Source organism: Psittacula echo (genome assembly GCF_963264785.1).
Source record: "Psittacula echo genome assembly, chromosome: 5".
NCBI lineage: Eukaryota > Metazoa > Chordata > Aves > Psittaciformes > Psittacidae > Psittacula > Psittacula echo.
Window position 1 is genome coordinate 30,046,012 of NC_137739.1, and position 6,558 is coordinate 30,052,569.

The following is a 6,558-nucleotide window of genomic DNA, read 5'->3' on the forward strand; positions in this document are numbered from 1 at the left end:
AGATACTTGCCCATACTATCCCACACACCCTGCCACTCATGGCTGTCCAGCCTCGGGGAAAATCTCTCGGTCCCCCTATTTTGTCGTCTAACCCCAGACAAGGCCCAAACCCGACTCTGCTTAACTCTTGAGATCAGACGTAATGGTTGTGGACAAAACACACTCTGTATGCGTGCCAACATGGTGACCCCCATCACAATCAGCAAACAGGTCTCAACAATATTAAAAGGCCACTCAAAAACTTCAAAACTCTCAAACGATGCTGTAAACGGTCTGGAAGGGGCACTGGGAGGGTAAAAGAATGTCTCCTTCATAGGTTGACCACCCAGGAAGGAGAAAAAAGATGTATAGTTGCTAAGCATTTGTATTATATACCTCCCAAAGTATAAAGGTGGTGACCACACTGGGAACATAAGCCAGATCAGTTTCATGATCAATTTTTCTATTGTATTACAAGTCATTACCATAAAATATAATGAGACAATAACCTTAGCCCAAGCCCCACACTTGAAAAACACTAACACAGCAAATACCGGCTCTAAGTAACCTACGGCATATTGAGACTGTGAGATCAAAAACAACAACTTTGAGAGCCAATAAATCAGCATTGTGACAAGTGACTATCAATCCAAAACACTGAATGCTTATCACAAATACGATTAGACACACTCCAGTCAGATCTGTCGTTATCTCAACCCTTCGTGCCCCACGTTGGGCGCCAAAAGAACTGTCATGGTTTAAGCCCAAGCTGTAAATCAGAACCACGCAGTCTACTGCCCCCCCCCCCACCACCACCTTTCTTCCCTCCGCTTCTGGAGGGACGGGGAGGAGAATCAAAAGAATGCAGCTCCCATGGGTTGAGATAAGAACAGTTTAATAACTAAGGTATAACACAAATCACTACTGCTACCACTAATAATAATAATGATAAAGGAAATAACAAGGGAAGAGAATACGATACCGCCCGCCGGAAAAAACAGCCCGCCCCACCAGGGGACGTGCCCTTCCGGGTAGCTCCCAGTTCCATCCCCTGGCATGACGTGCTGTGGTATGGAACACCTCCTTGGCCAGTCTGGATCAGGTGTCCTGTCCCCGCTTCCTCCCGGCCCCTCCTCCTCCCTGGCAGAGCATGAGACTCACAAAATCCTTGGTCAGTCTAAACATCGGTGTTATCAGTTTTTTTTGTTCCCAAGCCAAAAGTCAAAAACACAGTACTGCAACAGCTACTAAGAAGGAAAAAAAAACAAAAAAACTGACTGCCACTGCTGAACCCAGGACAAATGCAAACTGGGGCATTGATACATGTCATAGTAATCACTAAAACCTTTCAATCATTACTTACTAATCTGAAATACACTCTAAAAAAGGTTGGGAGATAGAGAGTCTGTATTTTACTCCCAGTTTTCTCAACCACCAAGTCTTAACAGCATGAACTACTATGACGGTATTGATGAGAGTGTTTGAAGCTATGGACTGTCCAAAAAAACCATATGTGCACACTTCTGTAAAAGTCATTTAAATTTTCATTTATCAGACAATATTGCACTTCCTGGATAGTTAGAATAGTCTGGCATGCAGAAGTTTTAAAGTGTAATTTGATTGTATGGAATCACAGAACCATTTAGGTTGGAAACAACCTTTAAAATCATTGAGTCCAACTATAAACCTAACACTGCCAAGTTCATCACTAAACCATGTCCCTAAGTGCCAGATCTGCGTGTCTGAATGCACATGGACAATACATTTGAGCAGCAAAACTTTTTCATGCACTGCCATGGACTTACACATTACAAATAGAAAGAAATACTTTCTTACAACTTTCAGAAGCTTATTGCCATAGGTCATTATTTTTAAATTGAGCCAATGGCTTGGAGTGGCATTTAAAGCATCTAGAACATGTACTAGAAAACAGCTCTTTGCCTACGTACATAATTTGCACTTGTGTTTGTAGCAAAGAGCCCTTACGAGGCTTTGCAGTTTGTGTAAGTCAAAGCCAATTCAATATATTTCTGTGGTCTGGAAAAGCAGATACAGTTCAGAGGTTTCATCTGGTTTCTTGTTGTCACAGCTCTAATAATGTCTGGTAGGTGACTCACTGTTCCATCCGCTCTGGTCATCAGTAATTGAGAGAATACAAGGCACACTAATAAAATAGCCATTGTTGATCAGTTAGGTCTTCACTAGTTAAAACCTAGAGTACCTTAAAAGGAAAATATAGTCTACAAAGGCAATAAAAATGAGATCAAAGCATGTTCATATTTTAAACGCATAGCTGCTATCTTGCTAAATCATGTGCCATTAAAACTGAACAATATTTGTATTTGCATAATTCTATTTTTCCAGAGTACAGTTCAGCTGCCACGTGACAACTCTGTTTGAAAAGACTGTCAAGGATTTAATCTGTGCTGATAGGTCAATATTTCATAAATCCTTGGCATATGATAATCTAGCTTCTAGAAAATTTTATGATCATCCATGAAAAGGCCAAAAGGAGATAAGAGAGCACCACTCTAAACCCTGCAACTCCGAAGATAAAACTAATGCAAGTCCCTTTATTCTTTAAGAAAATAAAATTAAGCAAACCGCAAATCTCTCCTTTAATCTGTCAAATAAGGCCCACAAGGTGTTCACCTCCACCTGAGCGTTACTCTAGTTTTGACAAAGCACAAAGTTAAATATATTAACTGTTCATAATCAACCTATGTGTGATACCCTTGCATTTTCTAAACAAAGCCTTACTACTTTGAGACTTGATCAACTTACAGAGCAAGTTAATTAAACTAGAATGAGGCACAGCTATTCCCAAGAGGTATTAAATCAGGAATTTTTCAGGACCTGTTATTGGAGGAAATGTCTGTAGATATTCCTCTCATTGCAGTCAAGTTTTTCCCAAGCATAGGTTAGCATTTCCATGTCCTTCACACCTATTTACTTGAGCAAGACCTGACAAAACTATGATCATTAAATGATTTTGCTCTAATTGCTTTGAAATCTCTAATTCTTTCCTAAATCTTCCCTAAAATTTCTAGATCTCAGATTGGGCTTAAAAATTTTATATATGTTTAACATATAAAAATGGTCAGAAAGTTAAACACTGAGCTGACCCAGCAAAATAACTCTGTGGGTTTTTATACTGAAGAGTTATTTGATCCTTACATTTACAATTTTCCATACTGCAAAACCTCATGTGAGTAGAAAACATTTTTACTATAACTCAGAGCTTTTTAGATCCAAGCAATCTGATAAAACAAATAACTAGTAAAAAAACTAGATAATCAATACTGTTATCACATCTTAATTTGTCTGGATAGAATCTTTCGCATGGAAAACCCCTAACTGATACTGTACTAATAAAGCAATTAGTTCCACTGGGGAATTAAACGTACTGACAACATGCTAAGCAATATCTTTCAGGACTACATTATGGATATATAAATTCACTGTAGACCACAAGCATTCAGTTTGTCACTTGTTATTCCACCTTGTCAAATAGATTGAGTTTGATTTGCCCTTGGCTGCTGTCACACCTGGTCTTTCAAGCTGCTGTTAGCAGGGACTTATTGGCACAACACAGTTTCTCACAGGATGTCAACCATGATCCTCCAGTGACCACCCATCACTGAACCCATCAGCTTTCCTGTGAGACCCATACCAAGATCACAGCCCAGAAGCAAGAAATGTGTACTTTAGTGTAGACATGCCACGTACATGGGGAGTAAGGAAAAATAGCACTGCAGGGAGTAAGAGGAGTAATGTTAATTCCCTCTCTCAACTCTGCCCTCCCTTTCTCTCATACTCTCCTTTCCCCTTTAGCAGGGAATTTAGGCTTTCCGTTCCTGGAGTTTTGCCCACTGATGATAGAATTTGTCTTTGTTGTACAGATATTTGTTGTTGTTTATACCTACATACCTTGGGAGACTACTTTTTCTTTTCATGCTATAGGTTGTATATCAGCCAGACATCTTGATATTTTTTTTTCTGCAGCTAACTAACTGGTTGACTGTTGGCAGTACAATTGTTGGAAAGGGAAAAGAACTCAATTAATTGGTAAATGAACATGCAAAGTAACAGATGTCTGAAACACAGAAAACAATATAATACTGCCTTTAAATGAATAAACAATGGGTGGGAAAAATAAATCAAACATGCACAATTCCCTACCCTGCTGCTTTCAGGAACATTGTCTTTTGTGTCAAAACTCATCCAACCAGAAGGTGGTTTCTATTCTCCAGAATCACTGATTCAGACGATGTCGGCACTTGACAAGCGTGCATTCACCATGACAGGGGGCCATTTTTGCCTCAAATCCCCTTCAAGGATCTTGTATTGGGGCTGACCTAAGTCTTACAAATTCCTTTCTACATAATCTGTCTGGGGTATGCTTTTCCTAACTATGTTTCCAGCTAAAGTTATTCCACCTTACTATGTCCTAACTAAATTAATAAATTGTCTAAGAATTAATTGTATCTTGGCAAAAAGATCACATGTGGTTTTGTGTAATGTATGTTTTTTTGTATATTGTATGCGTTCAGGGACAGATGATCTTTAGCTGTGTTAATTTGTTTGAGTAAAATATCAGCTCTCTGGGCTGTACCTTAGCTATGAAAATTTATTATAGTTCAAAACATATTCTCTGACATCTTTTACCTAACATAATTTGAAACAAGACTTCAGTCCAGTAGCAGTATTTTCAATACAGATATGGCTTTCTTCCTGCTGTGAAAATGCAAATGACCTGATTAAAGGGTTCTGTTACATTAAATACAGATGAATTTTTATTTTTTTTTTTTTTTTTTTTTTTTTTTTTTTTTGGCATTGTCATTGTTGCTTTAATCACACAAGATGAAAAATGCAGAATAAATGACCAGAAGAGGTGATCAATACTACAAGCTATTTCTGGTCCTCCGTAATTCTGCTTAAGAGAGTGTAAATCCCACTGAAATTTATGGTAATTTTCCCACTAACCTCAGTGGGAGATAATCTAAGTGTAGTATTTTCAGTATAAGTAATTAAAGTATCTCAGGCTCTGATCTAGGTTGTATGTCAGTGTAATTATGCAAGTATAGCTATTTTCCTTACTACTGTACACATAGCTATAAAGCAGCTATTCCGTTGAAAGAAAAATAAACCAGTAACGGCTCTCATGTTAGCTGCATGCTTTGTTATGACTTAACTGTAAACCAAAACTGTACCTGGGTACTAAAGTATGAGTACAGACTTGGGAGTTTATAGTATACAACCAGATTAGAATAAATGTGCACCCCAAAATTTTCCATGTAGATAAACCTGTTTGCATAGGCACTGTGGACTGAGCCAAGAAGGAAGATGAAGATTAATAATTAAAAAATCCTAAGTTTTAGATGCATTGCCATCTATGACAATTTTTTCCTCTTAGTTTGCAACATCCCTACACTGGGCAGATCAAGTGATACAGAGGGGAAATGCACCCAGTTTCAAACTCAGGGAGGAACCTAATCATGCCTGGAATCACATCAGGCTGCTAGCACAGCATCATGCCCTAACATCTATACCTGCCTTTCAGTAAGGCTAATGAGCTCAGGCACAACACGATGTCACTGTGAACTAGACATGGTTCACATCTCAGTAGCTCAACTTAAGAGCAAGGCACAGCACCCCTGTGCCTATGGCTGTCCAGGGGACTTTGGCAGCTCCAGGGCAAAGGGCAAATGTAAGCATTTGAGAGTGCTGCAGCACCCTACTGCTCCTCTAGTGTAGAAATGCTATAGTATTTTTGCTAGCAGTCAGAGCTGAATGGAGCTGCCTTTGGCTGCCAATAACACTGGATTTTATGTTGGTGATTATTGTAATAATCCACTTGCAGGAAATTTGCAAGACTTAAATAGCTTCCACAGAAATACTTTACTCATGATTACCTTTCACCCAGGCTCCAAAACAAAATGAGATTTACAGGTCAATTCTCTCTTGGCACAACAATGTTGCCGTGGAGCAGGGTAATGATTGCAGCAAAACCTGGATGCAGCATGAAGAGGAAGAATAATGTGGGAACAGGGAAAGAAGCACACAGGTACAAAATTATGCTGTTGTCTGAAGTTTTTTTAGAAATAAAATTGAAAGGACGCAACCAGGGATAGTGAGGTGCTGGCCAACAGATGCAGGATGTATCACCTCTCAGAGATCTTTGATGCTGAAAACACCTTTTGAAAACCTTTGGTGAAGACTGGAAAGCAAAATACATAATCATAGAGTCATGGAATGGTTTGTGTTGGAAGGGACCTTAAAGCTCACCTAGTCCCAAATTCTTGCCACGGGCAGGCACACCTTCCACTAGACCAGGTTTCTTCAAGCTCCATCCAACCTGGCCTTGAACACTGCCAGAGATGGTGCATCCACAGCTTCTCTGGGCAACCTATGCCAGGGCCTCATCACCCTCACAGGGAAGAACTTCTTCCATGCACCTAATCTCAATCTCCCCTCTGTCAGTTACAGCCATTCCCCCTCGTCCTGTCCCTACATGTCCTTGTCAAAAGCCCCTCTCCAGATTTCGTGTTGGCCCTTTAGGTACTGGTACTGCTGTAA